The sequence below is a fragment of the Pinus tabuliformis genome, chromosome 2_1, assembly GCF_031772625.1.
Source record: "Pinus tabuliformis cultivar Carrire ecotype Pingquan chromosome 2_1, CPIR1, whole genome shotgun sequence".
NCBI classification, from domain to species: Eukaryota; Viridiplantae; Streptophyta; class Pinopsida; order Pinales; family Pinaceae; genus Pinus; species Pinus tabuliformis.
The window spans coordinates 967942042-967967821 of record NC_142299.1 but is presented as its reverse complement, the minus strand read 5'-3'; positions in this window follow the sequence as shown (position 1 = coordinate 967967821).

Genomic DNA, 25780 nt, shown 5'->3' with positions numbered 1-25780 from the left:
ATTTGATTCAATTGTGTGTAATTTTCTTGTTGCTATTACATATCTTTAATTAATTGTTGTGGGTGCCTTTTAAGCTCTGCAACTTATTTCTAATTATTGTTATAGCAATTCTTTTGTTCTTTAGTTGGGAATCCTTGGTTTATGTTAGATGTAACCTTGCCCCTGCATATACCTTGCATGTTACCTTGAAAAATTTATGCATCCGGATGTATAAATTAATGTGGAAAATAGTGGAATAGGTTATTCACACTCGAACACCAACATCGCCTATGGAGAAATTGTTGAAAAAGGATGCTATGTTCTGCTAGAATGATGAATGTCATAAGAGCTTGGATGTGCTAAAAGAGAAAATGGTCACCATGTTGATCCTAGTCTTCCCAGACTGGAAGAAGGAATTTCATGTGCATGTGGAAGCATCGTGTATTGTGCTAGGAGCTGTACTGACACAGACTGGTGAGGGAGAAATGGATTATCCTATAACATTCACAAGTAGGAAGCTTTCTAAAGCAGAGAAAAATTATTCCACGGCAGAGTGCAAAGGATTAGCTATGGTGTACGCACTCCAGAGGTTCAGGCACTATTTCCTGGGTGGAGACTTTAAAATGTATATGGATCATTCTGCATTGAAGTACCTAGTCAACAAGCCTGTGTTGGGGGGGAATATGTAGGTGGTTTTTGTTATTCCAGGAGTACAACTTTCAATTTATTATGAAGCTAGGACGACTGAATGCAGGACCTGATCATCTCTCACACATTAAAACTATAGAGGACCTACTAATTTGGAGGAAGGATTGCCTGATGCACAAATCTTTTCTGTACGCGTCGCAGATAGTCACTTTGAAGATATTATTCACTTCCTGATGATAGGATCAACTCCAGAAGGTTATACATGTCAACAGAAGAAGGAACTAGTAGTGCGCATGACAAACTTTTCTATCATTGCAGGGCACTAGTATAAAATGGGGTCAGACAAAATATTGCGACGATATGTGCTTGAATTTGATTGAAGCAACATCCTCGCTGAGGCTGATGAACGATTTGTATGAGGAAATTATGTAGGGAAAGAAACAACACAAAATATTCTATGCGCTGGGTTGTGGTGGCGAACCATGCATAAGGATACAAAAGCATATTGTAGGGCATGTGACACATGTCAAATGACTGGCAAGCCATCGTAGAGGGACGAACTACCTCTGATGCTATAGGTGACATTACAACCATTCGAGAAATGGGCAATTAAATTTGTGGGTCCAATTTAGCCTCAAGGAAAGAAGACAGGTGCGTGGTACATCATCACTGTGAGTGAGTACTTGACTAGGTGGGTGGAGGCACAACTTATAAAGGACTATATAGGCGTGACAACAGAAAATTTTATTTTTGAATATGTGTTGACAATATTTGGTTGTCCAAAGATCTTAATTAGCAATTGTGGTACACACTTTCTTAATGAAACAATCTGTGCATTGACAGAAGAATTTTAGGTGTATCATTAGAAAAGTAAGCCTTATCATCCACATGCTAATGGGATGGTGGAAACATTCAATAAGATACTGGAGAGCGCATTGACGAAGGTTTGCAATGCTCAAAGAAATGACTGGGATGTGCACATACCCGCAGTACTGTGGGCCTACATAATGACTTGTAAGAAGCTGACTGGGAAAATGCCTTTCAGACTCGTGTATGGCGTAGAAGCTGTGATGCTAATGGAATACATCGTACCTAGTCTACTAATAGTGGTACTCATAGGAATGGAGGATCAAGGAGCCCTGGAATAGAGGCTCGCGCATCTAGCAGAGCTTGAGGAGGACCAATTTCTAGTTGGATTTCATCAACAAGTTCAAAAGGAGCATGAAAAGGCATGGCACAATTAGCACATCAAACTGCGCACCTTCAAGGTAAATGATCTGGTCTTGTTATATGACAACAAATTTAATAAATTTCTATGGAAATTTAGGATGCAATGGCTAGGTCCTATGTCATCAAGGAGATTACCGATGGTGGAGCAGTTCAGCTGGTCAAATTGAATGGAGAACCCTTCCTAGGGAATGTGAATGGTAGCCGATTGAAGCCATACACCGATGATCCAGCTACATGACTATATGAGGGAAGCACAGTCTCAGTGCTCCAGGCAGCTAAAAGGAGGCACGGGACTATAAACTACACTTCCTAAGTGGGAGAGTTGCGTGATTAGGGAACTGCGTGGAATGAAGAAATGTCACAGAGCCCACAAAAGTGCATAGGCAGTTGCACTACCAAAGGAAAAACTATGCAGGATAATTGGAAAGTGATCGTTAAAGTCATTGTTCATGATTTGATGATGAGAAAATGACCAAATGGAGTGGGGGGGTGGAATTTAAGTCAGAATTTATGGACCAGATCTTTGAAAATCTACTGCCAATATCGCATTAATGAACAAATTTTGGGGGGAACCATTGGATATGTATTTGAAAATTCCTATAAATTACAAAGGGTTTCCCAACAGAAAACACTTGGAATTTTGAGAATTGAGGTGTTGAGCTCTCAGGTGAACATGAACAATGAAAACTTTGAAATTTTTCTAGCAAGTGCAGTATTTGAGACATTGTCAAAGGAGACACAGGAGTTGTTGCATAGCATCATGTTGATGCCTGCAAAAGCTATGAGCATTGAAGCAATGACAACCGAGGGAGTTGTTCTAGAGGTAGCTATGGTAGCACAGGGAGTTGCCCCGGAAGTTGCACATGCAAAAGTATTGGCAGAAGTGCCTAAATCCCCCAGGATACCTAGGAAAAGGCCTACGCCGACCCAGGAGGGTCCAAAACCAAAGAAGGACAAGAAAAAAATGCAACTGCCAGTGCGCGCATTACCTAGGAAGCACCCATAGCCAGGAAAACCCACCATGCAAGAAAAGGACGAAATGATTGACCTAGATTTGGAAGAAGAGGCTGAAGAAATCCCCATGGATGATGAGAATATTGCAGTGGAAACGAGGACGTTGAAATTAAGGGGTCAGACCCCATCTCTAAGCTGCTTGAATACATTCCTCCGCGTTGGGGAAAGATGAAGGTGCCCAAAGATATTGATGAGAGTAAGGTTACCCTGCACACATCCCTCCTATTGGACCAAATTATCTTTGAGGGACTGTGCTTGGGGCATCACCCCCTTTTGAAGTTGGAGGACTGGGACTTAGCTGACATAGAGTGCTTCCCTCATTTAGCGATAGACAAAATTATACTCCGTGTCTTCCATAAAAATACTGGAGTGACTGCTTTGGAGCTGAGGCAGTGGCTGAAAGGCATGGACAAGGCAGGCCGTCTAAACATGCTATGGGTGCCAAATTACAACCACACACCTATCATGATGGTAGTGATCAAGCAACCAATGTGCTTGGTGCGTGATGGGTGTTTGTGGCTGGAGGAGTTGATACCCATCACTAACATACTGATCCATAGTATCATGCGGCTACCATACATAGGAGAGAATCCAGCCATGACATTTGGCAGAAAGGTCGACGAGCATGCGCTTGCCAAGGCGATGAAGGAAAAATTCAAGCTCGTAAAGAAGCTACGTGGCTACGCCATTTCAAGTATCTTTGACCCCACGGTCAAAGTGGTGACGCAAATCTTGGCAGGGAAGGTAATGCGGAAGTGTTGCGCAGATGAAGTGTCGACACGAGTGATATATTTGGTGGCCTAGTGCATGGAGGTAGTTTAATTCAACTAGGCATGCTACCTCTACAGTGAGTTCCTCGCGAACCACCACGAGGCATAAGATCACAGTAAAAATTTCCACTATGCATGGCTATTGCTATCCATAGTGCTAGTCGTGTGAGAGCTACCTGAAGATAGCCAGTTTCCTTTGGTCACGCTGGACCTACTAGAGGTAGTGAAGTTCACTTTTCTGTGGGTGATGAAGGATCCTCAGCAGATAAAGGACAGAAAGATCTTCTAGATCTTGATGGAGATGAGCATTCATATGGCCATCAACCGCAAGCCGTAGCTGACACCTACAAATTTTCAGAAGTTGCAGGAATATGTGGAATTGAAGACTGACTTCCACCATGTCTCAATATGGGCACAGAGGGACCCTGAGAAGAAATGGCGCAACCTGCTATACTTGGCCACAGATGATGCAATTTCAGCAGTCCTCAACTATTGGCCAGGAGATTGGCACAATGCCATGAAATCAATAGTGGAATCTAGCAAGACCATCACGCATTGGAAGAAGGAAGAAACTAAGCTAAATATGGAATAGCTGACCACGAAAAGGATAAAGGAGGCTGATGACAAGGCCAACATAGAGCGCGTAATAGTCAGGTGGAAAGGTAGGCGAAGAGGAGTGCAGCTCTGACCAGAGTCAGAAGTCGCCTTCCCTAGAGACCAAGGAAGAAGATGATCAGATGGAGCGGGGAGGAGCGAACCTGGAGATGACTCTGTTTCGCACCAAGAGCACCAAAGATCCAGAGAAAGTAGGGCCACGAAAGAATTCCAAGGCTAGCAAGACGTCTCTGGACTTGATCACCCTAACCGAGGGGGACTTAAATGACATAGGTGATATGGTGCAGGATGTCACTGCGGAACTGTTGTAGCAGTTCGAGCAACAAAAATAGTAGACATTGGGTGCTATACAGATGGGTCTACATGAGATTTAGATCCATGCATCATAGATATAGACCTGGCACCTAAGAAACCATGGGATGCTGCATGCAAGGGATCCCTGAGCAATAGTGTTGCTCGATCGAGCACTGAAAATAGATATTGAAGCTGATAGACCCACTGTCAGTGCCCTCAAGGGAGTTGGATTCAATCTGGCTGTGCTTCCCAATGAGGTGCCTCACCTTTTCTAGGATGACGTGATCATGGAACTTCAAGCCTGTGAACAACATGCGTTGCAGGTGATTAGCGAATAGAATGTCAACAACGCCCAGCTAACCATGTAGAGAGACTCTTCCCTTAACCTTGTAAAAGACATTACAGACAAGAACTAGTGCATTGCCACAGTCGTGGCTCAGGCATGTAGGACTGTCCCGGAGCTGGGCATTCCCGAGGCTGAGCCGATAGATGTGAGGGTTAAAAATCTCACTACTGGAGTGTGCAACGCACGAACTGAATTGGAAAAGGTTCAGCTGGTTCTGAACCTCAAAATTGTAGAGTTGCAATTGAAGACCCAGCCTTCAACTCCGCCATAGATACGACAGCAACGCGAGACCACTGTGAAAGACGTGGTAGTAGCAGTAGAGAGCATAGTGAAGGACTATACCACACTCTTTGAGAAATCACTCGAGGTCATCACTTGCCTGTAAGAAGATCCTATGGTATAGCGGCTGGAAATGGAAGTGTAGGAGCTACAACAGTGCTACGATGAAGTCAAAGTGACAACGCACACTGTCACCATCATGCAGAGGTTAGCTAAGCTGTAGGAGGCCAAGGCGTTTAAAGAGAAGTTAGATGTAGCTCAGCACAAGGAAGTTGTGCTGAAGGCTTACTTGAAGCCTCAGTTGGACGAGGCCTACTTGATCACGACCACTATTGAAGGCAATCTAGCTAGTCTACAGGAGACTCAACAAAAGATTAAGTTAGACAGTGCAGGGCCATCGATAGAGTAGTTGGTTGAGGAGATGAAACAGGCAGAAAAAAGTTGCAACACCTAGGTAGCAGTTGTCCAAGTTGAGTTGGGAGGTCTTCGCAACAAGATCTTCGAGCCAGCAGAGTGACTCGAAGGTGAGTCACCATGTTTATGTTGGGGGCCTGTTGGGAATGGGTCCCCTAGGGGTCAATTTTGGGGTTAAAAACCCAAGTTTTGGGGTAGAAGGCCTAAAATTTGTATAAAGAAATGTAAATTCTTCGCTTTTTGTGGTCATGGAGTGCAAAGATATCAAGAGCTAAAAAGGTTTTTCTACCCTTAATCTAGATAGGTTGTGTCGCTTTTAGAGATCGGCCCTTGGTCCATGGACCTTGGGATTGTATAAAAAGGAGGTCTTAGAGGAGTCTAAGAGGGAAGGAAGAAAGGTAGAAGTGCTTGATGAGTCTGTAAAGAGCTAAGAGAGAGAATCTTAGTGCAGGAAGAGGCTCTGCAGTTGAGTGTGTAGACGCCTAGGGTAGAAGTCTGCAGTTGAGTGCACGAACCCCTACAAGTTGTGTGCACAGGGAAGATAGAGTTTGTATTTAAAATCTGAATCATTAGTAAAGAGAAGTATTATGAAATTACTATGTATTTTTCATCTGTGGATCGCATGTGATTATGGTATGTTAATTTCTAGGTTTATCTTATAATACTAATTTGATGAGCGAATATATTTGTTCCTATATGTTATTTGAATGCAAGTAAGAATATATGTTTACGCAGAGAAAATATTAATTGTATGATAAAGTTGATGAACACTTGAAATAATTTGGGAACTTATATAGTAGCATATTTACAAAGGTGTGTAAAGGCCTAAATCATTGATTAGGGTTGTGCGAAGGAAGGGTTTAAGGTATAAAGTTGACATCACGACCATCTTAGGGTGTGGAAACTTGGTTCCTGCATCCCCCCATACTGCTTTGGGTGAGACTTTGGTCCACAGTCCACGGACTGTTGCTGAAAGGGCCAGTAGTGTAGGGATTTGCTTGGCTGACTAATGTTGCCTAGGTTAGGGCCCATCAAGCCAACAATCCTCAAAACTAAACGTCATCAGAAATCCTTGGCATAAACATCCCATTCTTCAGTGCCATGACAAATTTCTATATCCAAGTAGCAATTCATTGGTATAACATACAATGTATGACAAAATAGATGGACCCACTCCGACTAAGGCTTTGCTCCATCTACTTCATTCCATTTGGCCAAATGATCTTGTAGATCATTCCTCCTGTAATACTTTACTATTAGTCATACCTTTGGGTGGCGAAATCATATCCTCATCATCCTTCTATATTCGTTTCAATCATCAAAATTGTCCCTGTGTGTACCCCACCATCTTGCGGGTGTAGTGCACTGCACCCAATCTAGTGCCTAAAAGTGATGCTTCTCAGGCACTTCCCTTTAGAATGCATCCAAAAAGCGATCAACATCAGTTAACCCATCATAGTGAGTTAGGTTTCTTACCTCTTATGATACACAATGCAACAACTTGGTCATCATATTACAATGCAGTGTAGATACTTCATGCAGTCAGTACTTCCAGTGCTCTAGTTATTCATCTGAATTTGATGTATAGGAGCTCTCCTAGTCCCATGAAATACGCCTGTCTACTGTCGGATTCACCCAATCCTGGTCTCGCACCGTTATCTTGTAAATCTGGTCCAAATCGTCATCACTTTGATAATCGTGGACTAGTTCTGTATAACATGGTCCTTCTGCAGGATCCAGTGGCACCACTACGCAGAGTGATTTCTTCTCAAATATCATCTTTCGTTTCTTCAGGTTGATTACCCCATTCATGTTAGTGGCCCAATCGATCCTAAGGAGTGTGGGGTAGGGATTTCTATCATCCACAATCTCTATTACATCAAAATCTGCCAGTGCGCTCGTGCCTTTGATGTCAACTGTTACCCTTGTAGCCTCCCCATTGGGATGATTTTCTATTGATTCACCATCCTTAACTAGATCAAAGACCACTGGAGCACAGATCTCCCCATTCTTTGCCATGTTTTTCAACAAAACATTCATGTTAGACCCCAGATCCAAGATAACTTGTTCCATTTCGTATTCCCCTATCTGCGTGGTGAGTCTCATCTCACATCCAGTCCTTGACTTATGCTTACCAAGATTTCTGACTATGCATGGTTCGCCAGTAGCATTGTCCTTGCCAGCACACTGATTGATCAGTTCCTACAGTCCCTTCACAACCTTACTATCATAGAGTACTTTCATACAGGTCTCCAAGAATGTGGTAATCATGGATGGGTCCATTTCTTCAATCAGTTTCTCTTGACTTTCTAAGGTAGAGTCCTCAGTGAAACTTTTCTTTACTTCCATAAATGTTTCTTTTGTGTGTTCCAAATCAAACTCGGCCTCCTTTTCTGGTGCTTTGCGAACCCACTCACCCTCTGTAGGCTGCTTCCCCTTTTCCTCACGAGTCGTTGTTCCACTCCATAGCATAATGTTTACCTTAGGGTCTTCCTCTTGAGGCTCATCCCTCATCATCTATAGGCACTGAGTCAGATGTGGAGGTTGCACCCCGTTTTTGTGAATCTTAGCCAATATTATAAGGCAATCCTCAGTTGCATGGTAAAACTGAGTACAATAGCAGTATGACAGTCATGTAGGATTTAGGTAGTCTCTCGCATAGTGTCCTAATCCTCCACAATTGTAACAAATAAGCTACCCTCGACCTCTACCAAGTCCCTCTCTGCCTCGGCCTCAGCCCCACCCCTGATACTCACCTCATGCTCCCCTAGCGCCTTGGTCGAGAGACTGCGTTTTTGCCTGCACTGTGTATGCAGGTGTCCTATCCATCATTAATTTGTAACTATGACAGTTTCGCTCATCATGACCTACTAATAGACAAAAATTGTAGAAGAGCTCTTATGGTGTCTGTACAAATTTCTACAGCAAATGGTAATTGTCGGTCATATGTTTCCCAGATACCTAGCATATAACACACCATAGTGTGAGCCCTGTACTTGGCCCTATTGTAGCCTCTAGCCTTAGAGGCATTGGTCCCCCTGATACAACATAATTCACAAATACTGGAAAATGATCCTTATCATGCCCATGACCTTTGCATTTTAGGCACTAGGCTTCCTTGTGCACCTCTAGCCGAGTTGTTTTGCCTTTATTCAGGATTTTCATTTCGAGGTAAAGGCTCTGCAACTGGACATGAATCTATTGAATCCCCATATTAGCATCCCACATTGGTGTCTTATGTAGTCTCATTGCTATTTCCGGAGCTTCTTCCTGGGTCCCAATATTCTATTGTGATAGCACAACCCTTAGGTGGGGTAGGAGCAAGGCCATAAACCATTCGCAGTGCTAGCCATCAGTTAGGTTCATGTTGGCTTCATGGATTGTACACTTCAATCTTTGATCCAAATCTCAGGGCGTCTCCCTAGGCTTCATCATGATCTCCTTGAATCTCACAATGGATTGTGCTTGAGACTTAGGTCTACTGAATTCCATATTCAACACAGTCTGGATATCTGTCAACACGGACGTCAGGTTATCACTATTGTACCTAATGTACCATGTTAGTGCGCAGTCCTGTAAAGCACTAACCAATGTTTCTTTCTTCATTTGATCATCCATGATACCCTGAGCTTCACATATAGCCTTCGCGATGAACTAAAACTAGTATGGATCTTCATTTCCTATGCCCTTGAATACATGTAGCTTTATGGAGTTCGCCATGTTGAATAGTGGTGGAGGTGGAAGCAGTGTGTGTGATGGGGTAAGCGGTGGAAGTGAGGATGGAGGTGGTGTGGATGGATGGGATGAGGATGGGGGCGGTGTAGGTATTCACAGGAACCCTTGTCTTATCAACTGAATAGCGCTCAACAGAGAAGCCTATGCTACTCCTTTGTTGTCACTCAGAGGAGGCTCAAACAACGGGCTATACTCAGGACCTTTTCTTCCTCCGTCCCTGAAAGACGTTCCACTTAGCGTAGCTCCAACATCAAGGTAACTGCATGACCCATTTTTCACACAAGAGCATCTTAATCCAAGTATTTATTGATTTCAAATACTTACCTCGCGGCCCCTTGAAGAAGCGGCCCTCTACTTTGTTGTAACTGACCAAAGTGTTGACCGTGAACTTTGTCACAAACCCTCCTATGATATAGTCAAGCCAATGGTTGACAAGACGTGTGATCTTATCTTTAGAGGCTTCCATTCTCCGCACTAACTCCGAGGTCCAAATAATCAGATTTCCAAGCCTCCACCTTCCCTGACTATCTGCCAACTTCAAGATCCACTTTTATAATTCAACTGGGAAAGAAAAAAACAAGATTTCATGAATTTCTATGTATAGATATCTATCTACCCACTGTTCCTTTGTCAATCACGGATTCCTGTCTTTTTGTGCTGTGAATTGGTGGACCTTTCTATCCAACCATTCTTCCATCTCCTTCTTAGTTGGATTCCAACGATGTGACGTCACACATTTCATTATGCAGATCCCGGTCCTGGCAATAGAACCATTTGTTGGCTTGATGGGCCCTGACCCAGGTTCATTTTTAGTTAGCCAAGAAAATCCCTACACTATTGGCCCTTTTAGCATCAATCCATAGAGCGCGGATTGAAGTCTCACCCGAAGTAGTATGGGGGGATGCAGGAACCATGTTTTCACACCGTGAGATGGTTGTGATCTTGGTTTTATACCTTAACCCTACCTTCGCGTAGTTCGATAAGCCTTTAGGGATTATCGATGTACTTCTCTATTAGTCTTTCAGAACCTCCTCGAAGGTATGCGATAGTCCTTCGTGTAACCCTAACAAGCGATCTCGACACTTACATGCCTCTATAACTACTTTGTCGTATAGTTCTCTAAATTATCTTAAGTTTTCGTAAATTCTATCATGCAATTTAGATTACCTTTGCATAACCATATACCTCTACTTGCATTCATATAACAAAGAAAAATATATAGATTCATGCATCAATTTAGCAATAAAACATAACCCAATGCTTAACATAACATAATGGCATGTAATTGACAGAAGTAAAATACACAACAATTTTAGAACACTCTTCTTTATTAATGATCTAGATGTTTAGTACAGATTCTGACTACCCTTTGCACACAACTACAGGGGTCCATACACTTAGCTGTGGACTTCTACCCTAGGCCTTTGCGCACTAAGCTACAAAGCCTTCTTCCTACATGAAGACTCTCACTCTTAGCTCCTTTACAGACTCATCAATGACTCATCTTCACTTAACTCCCTCTGAACTGACTTAGACTCCTCTTAAGCCTCCTTTTTATACAATTCCATGGTCCGCGGACCAAGGGCGGATCTCATAAAGCTGACACAACCTATCTAGACTAAGGGTGGAAACCATTTTTGACTCTTGATATCTTCACGCTCTATGACCACAAAATGTGGAGACTTTACATTTCTTTATACAAAGTTTAGGCCTTCTACCCCAAAACTTGGGTTTTTAACCCCGAAATTGTTCCCAGTGGACCCGTTCTCAACAATACACACTTGGCTAGTGTGGATGAAAACATAGACAACATTGACTAGTGTGCAACAATGGAATAAAACTCAGGATTGCAATTGATAATTGTAACACCCTCCTCCCACATCTACCCAAGAAACCGACTAGCTGGGGTAAACATGTGACCAGAGGCCACTATGATATAATTCGGCCTCCTAAGTCACATCAAGGAAGTGGAACCAACAGAAACATGCCATACAAACATCCAACATCATCAAAAGAACCCCCAGAAGACAAGTCAGCCACTCAGACAGCTAGTCTCTGGGTCCCATTGTTGTTTTAGGTATCTTGGGCCATAGTCGCTCTCATTCTATGGGCAAGGGAGCAACCAAAAACCTAAATGCATTCTCACTTGCCTGCCTGCCAGCGACTGTGAACAAAAGTTGTAAGTGATTTTCCAGTGACCCCAGGATTTAAGCCACCTTTTTATGCTTAGAGTGCAGGACATTTCCCAAAATGTAATGAATGCTTAGAATCAGGAAAGTTATAAGGAATCAATGATGCAAAATCAATGAGATTATCAACACCTTAGCCAAACCCATACTAGCCATGATAGGCATTTCATCCAACATATCGTGAACATGTGACCTACAGGTGTAAACAACATAATTAAGTGTAGGGATCTCGTATTTATCTTATAATCACTATGAACCATTGTCTCCTTATCACATTATTTTATATCTCATCCATTAGATCATAGATACATTGATAATTTAGTAACAAGGAAGAACATGATGAGAGCCATACATAGTTGTTGTCATAAAACATATAAATAACCAGCATAATAGGGGCAGAAATATCCATGAAATCATAGCCATATAAACCACATATAATCCATCATAATACTCATAGAAATACAAGGAGAAATAACCTTTCATTAATGATGCAAAATCCAAACTCAGGATGGGACTTCCACATTCCACCTAACCGTAGAATGGCTGAGCCAAATCTCTCTTCAACCATTCACCCCTGTGCCATATTCCAAGAATGAATGTGGGATCTCATAGAAAAAATCAATTAAAACTCATCGAGGGCCTCTAGAGGCCATCCACCTCAACCCATCAAATAGTGATTCCATCTCATGGTTAGACATCACAAAACCATCATCATATCAGTCTCTATCCTAGTCATCCAAGGCTCTACAACGTTTGTTCCAACTCGGATTCTAGGACTAGTAACTCAAACCATGGCTGCCACTGGGCTCCATAGAATTTGTCCAACCAAGGCTCCAAGACTAGTAACGCAACCCATAATTGTTATCTAGCTTCCAGAGCATTTTTCCATGCAGGCTTTGAGGACTAGTAGGTCAACCCAAGTTGTTATAGGGCTTCTATAGAATTTGTCAAACCAAGGCTCTAGGAACTAATAACTCAACCTAAGCTAGGGAAACATGAGAACTAACCAAAAAGAAGCAACAAAAGTAAACACACAATCACCATGACTATCTAGGAAATAACAAGGCTAGGCGATCCACTATCAATCTAGGCAATCCTCAATGCCAATGACAGATCATGACCAAGAATCCACATTCATATACCATGCATGTCCAAACTAATGAAGAAATCATACATGCAACTTGGTACATGCAATAAATTCTGATGTACCTGCTAATGCCGATACCTTCTTGTGCCTTCCTGCTCCAAGAATCCAAGTATGACACACCCTCCAAGAGTGTTCCAAGAAAAATCTAAGTATCCAAGAGTATGAGAGAGAGAGAAATGGTGGCATTATGATACATGTGTTGACCTTGATCACAACTCACTTGTAACATATGATAACTAGATGAATCCACAATTTAGTTTAGAGGTGACAGAATGATGGAATAGAATATCAGAATGATGGGTCAAAAGTTTACAGATCATAATCAGAAGTTTCATATGGGGAGATTGTTGGCATTATGAATTAGGTGTTGTCCTTCATGAAAACCTACCTGATGAGTTGTTCTTGATGACAACCTATTTGATGAAATGGAATCCTACTCGATATGTTGTCTCTTGATCTACTTGTTGAAGGTATAAACATGATGTATTTACAGATGTGACAAAATGCATGGCGGTTATGTTTGCATATGTGACAGAATGCATGGCAGTCCAGAGGAATCAGTTCAAAGGAATGATAAAGTTGGAAGTTCAAGAACTATACATGAGTTATGTTAAACCAATTCACGTATCCACGTGAGTTGAGTGAATAAAAGTAGGGTATGGTTTTTGTACCATGATATTCTAAATACCAAGGGTCCTTACCATTGTATTGGCCCATAGTAATGAGCGCGACAAAGAAGATTGGTCCCGTCAAATAATACCATTGTTAGGGTCCCACCCTAACCCCCTTATTTATGTAGTAGGATCGAATCATAGTTATAGTTAAGTAAGGAGTTAATAAAGCCCATATTAATAATTGTAAGTGGTTAACCCGCAATTAATGAGGAGACCACAGTTAGTTGCAAATGGGCCATGGTATTAGATAGATGGCATTAATAAGAACCATGGTATTGATCCATGGTATTGCATGTATGAGTCATATATAAAGGATAGAGACTCCCTGCGATGAGAATTGTGCCTTATTTTGTAACCGAGATCTGCTCTATTGGAGGTTTCCCCCTCAAAGAGGCAAGTGAACATTGCTTTCTGAATAATAAAATACTTGTTGTCTATTCTATTTTCTGGGTATATTTCTTCGCATATTATGTATTCTGGTATCGTCTTGTAGGTTAAGAGCATAACAACCATTGGCATAACTATTGTTTTGACCTGGGGTATTGAAAAAGGCTAAAACTATATAAAGAGATGAATATCAAAGTGCTAGGTGTGCAAGCGATGGAAAATATTATGAAGAGTTAGATCAAAATAAAATATGCATGTTATGGGTTTTTCATGCTTTGCTTGATTTAAACTAAGTACACACCTGAGAGTTTGATGATGGATGAGATCCAATACATCTAAAATAATTATGCACTAATGATTACAATGATGGATTAGGATCATGAGACTTGAAATCACTTTCCATAGTATGATTTTCTCATGGATTGACTAGATCCAAGTAACGACACATGTTTTTATCTCTAAATATTATGATCTGCGTCTTTCTAAAGTTGTGAAGAGATGCCAAATTGTAGGTCAAAATTTGAAGATCTATAAGATGGTTGGTCTCGAGAAAAGCGCGTATACACACGTGTTCACCTCTCAAAGTAGCATATAAAAAGTAAGTTTTTATGTTCATAAATGGCTGATCAACCTGATCAATGTTGTTGTTTCTCTGTTGTCTTTCAATGATGTCCTCATGTTGATTTGGGTTAAGTGAAAATGTCTGGAGAGGATCTGATTGAATGATGAAGTTGGATGTGGTTATGAATAATGTTAATATTACTTGCTGATTGTGATTGAAGATTAATTTTAGTTATGTTATTGGTTTAGAGTGTTGCAATGGATTTGAGCATGACTTAGTATTCTTTTCAGAATTGTGGTCAATTTTTTAGTTTTCAGTATATTAAGATCTATACGCTAGTTTCTCTCTAGAAAAGAATGTATGCACACATGTTGCCTTAAGTGAAGTAGCATATATATTTTGGAAAATGAATGATAAGGGTTGCACTTGATTCTATGTGTTGATGTAGCATTTTGAGTTCATCTTTTTATACTGGTTAATATGATTTGACTGTTCTAGTTTATTGGTTGAATTTTGATTAAGTGTCAGCTAATTGGGTTTTGAGTGAATGGTTGATTCAGTTGTATCAGAAATTGATGATTGGGTGATTTAGTTGTGTCAGAGGTTTCAGTGATTAATTGATTCAGTTGTGTTATAAGCTTCAGTGATTGGTTGATATAGAAATTGATGTTTGGTTTTCAGCTATGTCAGAGATTGATGATTGGGTTTCAGTGATTGATTGATTCAAATGTGTCAGAGATAAATGAGAGTGTTACGACAATGGGTTACAATTCTATATTTTATATTGAGCTTATGTGTTGATAATGGGTCTAGTCTAAAAATTTGATGAAATGTAGCCTACAAGTTATGATGTGATGAAGCAGGTGGATCCAGTGTGAAAATTCATGAAATGTGGCCCATGGATGCTGCTGAGGGCCTTCAGTAAGGAAGTGGAAACATCTTTGTAGTAGTAGCTGGTGATCATATCAGGGGATTGGATCCCCCTTCCAGTAGTAGTTGTAGAACAAGTGAAGGTTGTAGCCTTATGTAGGTTGGCGCCTACATATTAGTACAAGTTTACACCAATACAAGAACCAGGGGGCTAGACCTCCCTTCCAGTAGGAACTGAAGAAAGAACGAAGGTTGTAGCCTTCTGCAAGTTGGTGCCTGTGCACTGGTATGAGTTTTCACTAGTACAAGATTGTAAACAACCTTTTCTTGGTATTAAAAAGAAGACAGAGATGACAACAACAGGTGGTTTTCTCTCGCATTGGGCTCCACCTTAAATTCTAGTGTTCATGTGTGTTTCTTATATGTTATGGTTTATTTTGTTATTACAACACAATGTTACTATTTATCTAATGTTTAATAAAGTACTGATGCACTAGATGAATACCAACACATGATGAATAAACTGAATCATAACTTCACTGGATATACGCTAGTTGTCTTAAGAACAATCATGTAGACATGCGAGTTCCATTAAGTAAAGTCACGTATAGAAATATGAATATGAAATGTAAAAATTTATTATTTTGAAAATATTGATTCAACCTCCCCCCCCCCCCCCCCCCCCCCCCCCCCAATTATTTCTTGCAACAATTAGTATTAGAGCAAGTCCTTTGGCAAAAGCTTTATCGCTTGAAGGAGATATGTCGAAACAATGGAAAGAAAAAAAGAAGAAAGAAACTCAAAACAAGAATACATCTCAAAGAAATAGTGACAATGTTAGAGATGATTGCCTATTAGGTGGAAGTAAATACTCAGATTCAAAATCACCTCAGAATGAAGACAAAAAAGAAAAATAATTATCAAGTACTCATTTTTGGTCCTCTGGTGATACCTTTTTCTATTCATGCAATATTGAAGATAATGAATATGATAGTGAAACAATTGATTTTTCTCTTATGGGTGAAAGTGAAATAAATCTAATTGAAGTAGAAGTTAGAAGGCTTAGAGATAAAATTAGAGAGCATCAAGATCTATTTGATAAAAGGGAATGTACCTACAAAGAACAGGTTACCAGGTTAAAAACTCTGTTGGAGGAAGGAAACAAAATAAGGAAGCAGTACAAGGAAAGGAAGATCAATGCCAAAGGGTGCAGGATGAAGTGGCATCATTGAGAAATCAAGTGAATGAAAAGGATACAATAACAAGGAAACTTAAAGAATGAACTAGTTACTATGAAGGTCTTGAAGCTAAGGTCATCTCTTTAAAAGAAGATCTTGAGAAATAAAATAAGAAGAATGAGGAACTACTTCAAGAATTTAAAGAAAAAGAAAATGAGATTCTCAAATTAAAACAACAAGTGGAAGAAGGAAGAAAAGTTGAAGAAAACATGAAGAAGCAGTATCTTGAAAGGAAAAAGAAATATCAGGTTGAGGTAAATATCCTAAAAGGTAAATTAGAAGAAAAGGATAAACTTTTATGAGTTAAAGATAGTACTATGACTTTGGATAATATTCTTAGTAGTCAAAGGTATCCTACCATCAAATCTGGTCTTGGTTTGCATGAAAATATTAAAGGTGAATCTAGCTCATAAGATGAGGCAAGGAATTCTAATGAAAAATATGAAATGCTAAACAACGAGATAAGAGGTCAACGCAATCAACAACCAAGGAAAGAAAGTATTCAAAGAAAATAATTTACTCATAACTATATAAATTTTAATCAATTCTTTCCTTAGATCAATAATGTTGAATGTTCTATATGTCATAATTTTGGACATGTTGCAGCTAGGTGCAGAAGTAGAATGTTTCAAGATAATAACCATCTCATAGAAAGATAATCATCTTCCAGGTACTTTAAGGGATGTTGTTTTTCTTGCAATATGTTTGGTCACAAAGGCATTGATTGCTATAGAAGGAATATGAATCATATAAGATGTTATGCTTGTAAAACGTTTGGGCATGTAGAAAAATAATGTAGGAACAAGTCTATGGATCGCCATAGACAATATGGTAAGCAACCAAATAAGAACATTGATATCATAAAATATGAAAAAGATGGATCCATCAAAAGGAAAGAAAAGGAAGATCATATAAGTTGTGGTCTTTATGTCTGCTCATTTGAAGAAAAGGATGATTGGTATATAGATGGTGGATGTTCTCATCGAATGACTGGAGACAAGGGTAAAATGGAGCCTCTAAAGAAGAACCATCATGGTAATGGTATTCTTGGAACTGATGTTTTAACAGAAGTTCTAGGATCGGGTACAGTCAGAACATACTCAACGGGAACTGAAAGTATGAAATTTCAGTATTCCACTTTGCATACACAAATATTATGAATACAAGTCGCATATATACATGAGTTAGAAACTACACAGTCGCGTATACTTTGGTTTGATGAAGAAACAATGGGACAGACTCAAGAAAAGGGTCTGATATGGTTTAGTCAATTATCAATTATCTTTTCTGTTTTTATGGTTGATGATTACAGTTTGTTGATTCTATTTAGAATTTATTTTGGCCCTCATAAGTTGTTGATGACTTGATGTATAACTGGTTTATGATGATGCCTTGATGATTCTTACTAATATATGAAATGATCAGATCTGACAGTGAACAATTGGCACATTTTCAGGTGGAGAATTTTCTATGCTTCTAATAATGCATTGTTGGCATTATATTTTCTTAGAAGTCCTTGGTACGTAATGATTCTTATCGCTGATCATGATTCTTATGTTGCTAAAGTGTTTAAATGATGCATCATACTATGTTGCGGTCATGGGTTTCTTGTGATGAAATCACATATGATACTTATATTTCTTGAACCACATATTTGTTTTGATGCTTATTATCATATTTATTGATGATTCATATAGTTCTTTTCGATGATGCATATAGTACATGTTTCTTACATGGTGATATTCATAAGATCAAGGAGAAGAACAAAGCTTGAGTACACAACTTCATTATTTGATGATGATAAGCATGATTCATTTCTTTTATACTATTTTCATCATGCCTTCAAAGATGCATAAATTTCATATGGTACAATTATGGTTGAGGATTCCTATAGTTCATCGCTCTCACATGGTATATTGCTTGAGGATTATTGTGCTTGATGGTATCAAGAAATTTTGAAAAATGAATGTGAGCTCATGGTTTGATTTTCACATTGATGAGAAGCTAGAAACATATTTCTATCTCTATAATGGATACATTACAGATAAGGATCACATGGATGATTTCATATTGGTAAAGGATGTTGGTATAAAAGATCTTATTGCGTGAATAAATTTGGCCAAGAGAATGGTGTTATTGCAGGTTTCATGAAGACATAGATATTTGGAGTCATGGTTTACTTAGTCACCTAATGATGATGACTTCTTATTTCATGATGATAGGCTTCATTCTCACATATGTTGATTACCATAGGTGATGCTTATCAAATGTGGGATATTGGAAAAATCCCTAGTGATGATACATGCTTGATATATTGAGGAAAGAACATGCAATTATTTCTATGATGATTTGATGATGATTTTGATGTCGTGGATGATAACTATGGTTCTTTGCCAAGTATATGATATAATGTGAATAGTTTTGCAAAGAAATATGTATTACTGCTTGGAGATATGGCATATCCTTAGTTGTTTCACGAAAGGCTATGATAAAGACTTTTTCTACCAAAGAAAAATAGCATGTTTATCTTAATAAGATCAAAAGGATGAAGTTGATAGAAGATATATATGAAAATAGATATGCGACATAGTTAGTCACAGGTTGATGACATTAAAGTTACATTGTCTTATCTTGTGAATTGATGATGGACATACGCAGGTTGTTGTTCTTAATGTTGATGATAGATGATTATGGTGGAGATCATATATGATGTATGATAGTTGTTGTAGAAATTTTGAATAATTTAACACATATTCAACAGAGATTATCCTGATCATGTACTATTGCGGAATACATACACAATACATAAGCTCCTCTACGTTGATCATCAATATAGCAGCATCAATAACAATAAAACATCAAGAGCATTCACACATTAACACAGTATGTAACCCGGGGAAAGCATCTCGCTAAAAACCCCACACTATCTGTATATTAATGATTGAGACCATGTAACATTACAAAGTACAATGCTTGTCACAAGCAATCTAGTACCAGCTCCACCTGTTACACACAATACAACTAAGATCTGATCTCCAAATCTATTCCACTGCTTGCCTGCCTCCACTGCTCAATACTTGCTCAAGAATGAATGAGAATGGTCTACCAAACTCGTATTTCACCTCCAAAGAATCACTCACAATGTGTAAGACGTGAGCAGAAGCTACAAACTGGGCAAATACATGAGCAAACTCATTGGCATACTCAATCGCTTGATTGTGCAAGATCTGATGCACAACTATAGTCACAACTAATAGCAATCTGATTCTCTAACACCTGTCCCTACTGAACTAAACATGCACTGACATGCAACTGAGTTAACTGATGTATTCTATAGTTGTATTATGAGTTAATAATTAGTTTAACAACTCATCATTAGTCTATCTGTAGTCAGACTAACTACAACTAGTTTAACCAAGTCAAACTGAACACAACTCCATCAACTCCACAATCAACTCCACCAAACTCAACTGATTGAGTTCTAACTGAAGTCATGCATGCAACAACTCAACTGACTCATAAGAAAAGCGTACTTCCTTCTGACAGCTGCATGGGCCACATATGTAGCTCAAACTGAAGTGCTCCAAGAGAATAAGATCAAGTTTATAGTCCAAATATTATTATGAGACAATAATATTTGACTTTTCTATTTTTGACAGCCAGTCTAAAAATAGACTTTGATCACCCACACTGTGGTCACTCACACTTTGTTCAGCCACACTGTGATCAAAAATAGAACTTGCGCCATAATTTGCCTGCGGGCCCATTTAGTGAAGGCGACTCTTTTCACTAAGCTCCATCATCTTGTTGCAATCTCAACACTCCCTCTCGACAAGATATGGATTATCAGCAACCCCTATCCTACCTCGGTGGTACTCGAATTTGCTCCTGGTGAGAGCCTTCGTCAGAATATCAGCATCTTGATCCTCCGTTGGAATGTATGAAAGCAACATGATCCTCCACTGCACACAATCTCTGATATGATGGTACCTGATGTCAATATGCTTAGATCTATCATGAAATACAGGATTAGCCGAGAGTTTAATGCAACTTTGGTTATCACAGTAAATCACAGTAGGATCCAAATGAGAACTGAACAAACCAACCAGGATCTTCCTCATCCATATAGCCTCGCATGCAGCCAAACTTGCTGCCATATACTCAGCCTCCGCTGAACTGGTTGCCACGGATCTCTGCTTCCTGCTGTACCAAGAAACTGCTGTCGACCTAATACTGAAGACCCCTCCTGATGTGCTCTTTCTATCTGTTGGGCTCCCTACCCAATCTGCATCCGTGAAGCCACATAGCTTCACCTCATCCTCCTGTCTGTACCACAAACCATATCCCGATGTGCCTCTCAAGCAGCGCAATACATGCTTGCCCGCCTTCCAGAAGAGCTTGGTAGGCTTAACCATAGCTTGTGAAAGCTGGTTAACTGCATAGCATATATCAGGTCGTGTATTAACCAAATACATCAGCGACCCCACCAACTGTCGCTAAACAGTGGCATCCACTTCTTCTCCTGAAGTGGAATCCTCCTTCATCCAACCTCCAGGAAGAGGAGTATCAACAGGCTTGCAGCCATGCATGTTGAACTTCTCCAGTATCTCCCGAGCATACTTGCCCCGAGAAACAAACAGTCCACCACTGTGCTGCCATATTTCCAATCCTAAGAAATAGTGAAGGAGGCCCAAGTCCTTCATCTCAAACTCTGTAGCAAGATCCTTCTTGCATGACAGTATCAACAGCTCATCACCTGTTAGAATCAAATCATCAACATACAGTACAATGATAAGCAACTTACCCTCCACCACAATCTGGTATAGGTTAGGATCCACCTCGCTCTTGGAGAATCCAAGTCCTGTGAAATAGCTGTCTATCCGTGTGTACCAAGCATGTGGTGCTTGCTTCAACCCATACAGCGCTCTCTTGAGCCTGCACACATGCGACTTGCTGCTGAAGACCTCAAAGCCTTCGGGCTGCTCAATGTACACCTCCTCCTCAATGAATCCATTGAGGAACGCAGTCTTCACATCCATCTAATGAATGTGCCATCCCATCTGCGCTGAGAGAGCAAGAATCATCCGTATGGAAGAATACCTTGTGATAGGTGCAAAGGTCTCCTCATAATCGATCCCCTCTATCTGTGAAAAGCCTCGGGCAACAAATCTTGCCTTGTACTTCTCCACACTCCCGTCAGCTGCCTGCTTGACCTTGTAGATCCATCTCGAATCCACCGCTGATTTCCCTTTCGGTCTAGGAACAATCTCCCATGCACTGTTTCTGACAATAGAATGATACTCTTCCACCATGGCGTCTACCCATGCGGGATCCTCCATAGCTTCCTCGAAAGAGGATGGCTCAGTCACAAAACACTTTCTCATCAGAGCCATGTATCCAGTGTACCGATCAGGTGACTGTCTCTGCCTGCGTTGGGCTGTAGGTGGTCCTACAACTTTCTCTGCATCTTGAGCTAGTCGCTTAGCTTCTGTCAAGTGCTTTCGCACTCTGATGGTTGGCGCTGCATGAGTGGTCTCTTCCACTCCATGAACCTCGTCCTGTGGCTGATCCACGTCCTGAAGCTCATCCTTAGGAACTAATAGCTCCTCATCTACAAGCAAGTGTAGCTCCCTCTCAAGCGAACACTTCATGGCTTTCTCCTCCTGAAATTTTATATCCCGTCGCACAACAGTTTTACCACTGTTTGGCAAATACACACGATAGTTGTGGGGCGTATTAGTGTACCCCAAAAATATCCCAACCTCTGCGGTCGGCTCCAAATTCTTCCTGGCATCCTTCGTCACATGCATGTAAACGTTAGCACCAAAAATCCTCAAATGAGAAAGATCAGGCTTCTTACCAGAATAAGTCTCCTCAGGTGTACTCATGCCAAGTATCCTATGAGGACAACGGTTCTGCACATAAACTGCTGTATTGCATGCTTCTGCCCACAAGTGAAGGGGTAGGCCCTGATCATGCAACATTGCCCGTGCAGCACCCACAATCATTATGTTCTTCCGCTCAGCTACCCCGTTCTGCTGTGGGTTATGGGGAGCTATGAGCTCTCTACGAATCCCTTCTGCCTTGCAGAAATCCTTGAACTCGTCCGAGATGTATTCACCACCATTATCGCTCCTAAGAGCCTTCACCTTCTTCCCCGACTCCTTCTCGACCAGTGCTTTGAATTCACAGAACTTTGAATATGTCTCGCTCTTCTTCTACATGAAGAAGATCCAGCACTTACGAGAGAAATCATCAACAAAAATCACATAATACCTATGTTTTGCTGTCGAAGCAACTGAGAAAGGTCCACACACATCTGTGTGAATTCTCTCAAGGATCATCGTGGCGTGACTATCCTTCTCATGAAAGGTGGCTTTCACAAACTTCCCCAAAGTACACCCCTTGAACTAATCCAACTGTGCAAGTGTGCCTTTAGGAAGCCCTGTAGTGATCTGCTGCAGTATCTTCAAGGCTCCATGGTGAAGGTGACCCAATCTCCTGTGCCACAACTCGCCATCATCCCGGCTCACCAATCCTTCTTCCTTGCCCGCCATTGCTGCGCATCCATCTACATGCAACTGATAAAGGTTCCTCACTCGAACCCCTATCTTCCGGGTCTCACCAGTTGTCTTGATGTGCAGGAAAGCCTTTCCCTCACTGAAAACAACATCATACCCCTTGTCTTCTAACATCACCACTGAGATGAGATTCTTCGTCAATCCTGGAACATGCATGACTTCCTTCAATACGAAGGGTTTACCAGACTCCCTCTCAAAGGAAATGGTACCAATACCAGTCGCACTGTATCTACCATCATCGCCCATCTCGATGTGCACTCCAAGATCTTTGTCCTCCAGATCAGAGAACAAATCTCTATCTCCCGTCATGTGAAAAGACGCATCACTGTCCAAGAACCAAACTGATCCCATCACACTTGAAACCAAGCATGCGATCAATGGAAAATCAAGCTCAAACTGTGAGGCTAGAGCCTCTCCTGCTGAAGATCCAGCAGCCCACTTGTTCTTTTTCTTCTGCGGACAATTAGTGGCATAGTGTCCATGTTGGTGACAGTGAAAACACTTCACCTTGGACATGTCCTGCTTCTTGCCTTTCGCACCAGAATGAGAAGCTTTCTTGTTCTTCCCATTCTTTGCTTTGGCAGCTAAAGCACAATTCTCTTCATCAGATACCTTTGATGAAGATCCATTCTCACCTTTATTGTTTCTGATTTTATCCTTGAGCGCCAGGTCGCTCTTGCTTTGGAATAACATTTGCAATCCGTTGAAAGAAATTTTCAACAACACTGCTGCAAATTCGAATTTCCACCAGCTCCAACTCAACCGCTTCCGATCTAGAATTCGTGAGAACACAATATTTCTCATACAGAGATTGACTGTATGGGCATTCACCAGATATCTCACCTTCCAAAGGAAGGATGAATCCAGAGGCTACCTAGCCCGATTACAGACTCTGCCTAAAGAAATAGAATGTAAACACTTCCTGAATAGTAGATTTGATGATCAATCCTCGCTTGATATCCTGTAAAAATCTCTTCGACAAATCAAGCAGCTCCGATACCATGTAGAAATTTTGAATAATTTAACACATATTCAACAGAGATTATCCTGATCATGTACTATTGCAGAATACATACACAATACATAAGCTCCTCTGCGTTGATCATCAATATAGCAGCATCAATAACAATAAAACATCAAGAGCACTCACAAATAAACCCAGTATGTAACCCGGGGAAAGCATCTCGCTAAAAACCCCACACTATCTGTATATTAATGATTGAGACCATGTAACATTACAAAGTACAATGCTTATCACAAGAAATCCAGTACCAGCTCCACCTGTTACACACAATACAGCTAAGATCTGATCTCCAAATCTATTCCACTGCTTGCCTGCCTCCACTGCTCAATACCTGCTCAAGAATGAATGGGAATGGTCTACCAAACTCGTATTTCACCTCCAAAGAATCACTCACAATGTGTAAGACGTGAGTAGAAGCTACAAACTGGGCAAATACATGAGCAAACTCATTGGCATACTCAATCCCTTGATTGTGCAAGATCTGATGCACAACTATAGTCACAACTGATAGAAATCTGATTCTCTAACACCTGTCCCTGCTGAATTGAACATGCGATGACATGCAACTGAGTTAACTGATGTATTCTATAGTTGTATTATGAGTTAATAATTAGTTTAACAACTCATAATTAGTCTATTTGCAGTTAGACTAACTACAACTAGTTTAACCAAGTCAAACTGAACACAACTCCATCAACTCCACAATCAACTCCACCAAACTCAACTGATTGAGTTCTAACTAAAGTCATGCATGCAACAACTCAACTGACTCATAAGAAAAGCGTACTTCCTTCTGACAGTTGCATGGGCCACATCTGTAGCTCAAACTGAAATGCTCTAAGAGAATAAGATCAAGTTTATAGTCCAAATATTATTATGAGACAATAATATTTGACTTTTCTATTTTTGACAGCCAGTCTAAAAATAGACTTTGATCACCCACACTGTGGTCACTCACACTTTGGTCACCCACACTGTGATCAAAAATAGAACTTGCGCCATAATTTGCCTGCGGGCCCACTTAGTGAAGGCGACTCTTTTCATTAAGCTCCATCATCTTCTTGCAATCTCAACAGTTGTTGATAACTATCATAGTCTTGTTTATGTCTTTCGTATTTTTTATAAAGACCTATGATGTAATAATTGTCATATTCAGTCATGTATGGACTTTTGAGATCATGTCAAAATTGTAATCCCACTTGGTTGCGTGGTTGATTCAAATATGTATCCTCACTTGGTTGAGTTTTATGTAAGTATGTGCCCTTGGTGATAGGAAGGTCATATGTAGTTGATTAATAGAGTCATGTACTTGATTTTACATCCATCAGAGATTCTAGCATGTGCTCAGGGCGAGCATGATCAAAGAATTCAACATGTGCTCAGGGTGAGCATGGTCAATATGCATACTTGGTATTTCAGATATGGAAGTCTTCATTTAAAATTGGTCAGCCCTTTTCCCTTGATGTTAAAGGGGGAGAGTAGCTTGGTGTTTGGAGAGTAGCTTGATGTTTTGAAAAGTTTGGTGCCTGGCTTGATGTTATTTACAGGTTTCGGTGACCAAACACCAAAGTGGTTTCCATCAAGTCCAAGTGGGGAGATTGTTGGAATTATGATACATGTGTTGTCCTTGATGGCAGCTCACTTGTAACATATGGTAACTAGATGAATCCAGAGGTTAGTTCAGAGGTGACGAAATGATGGAAAAAATTACCAAAATGATGGATCAAAGGTTTACAGTTCAGAATCAGAAGTTTGATACAGGGAGATTGTTGGCATTATGAATT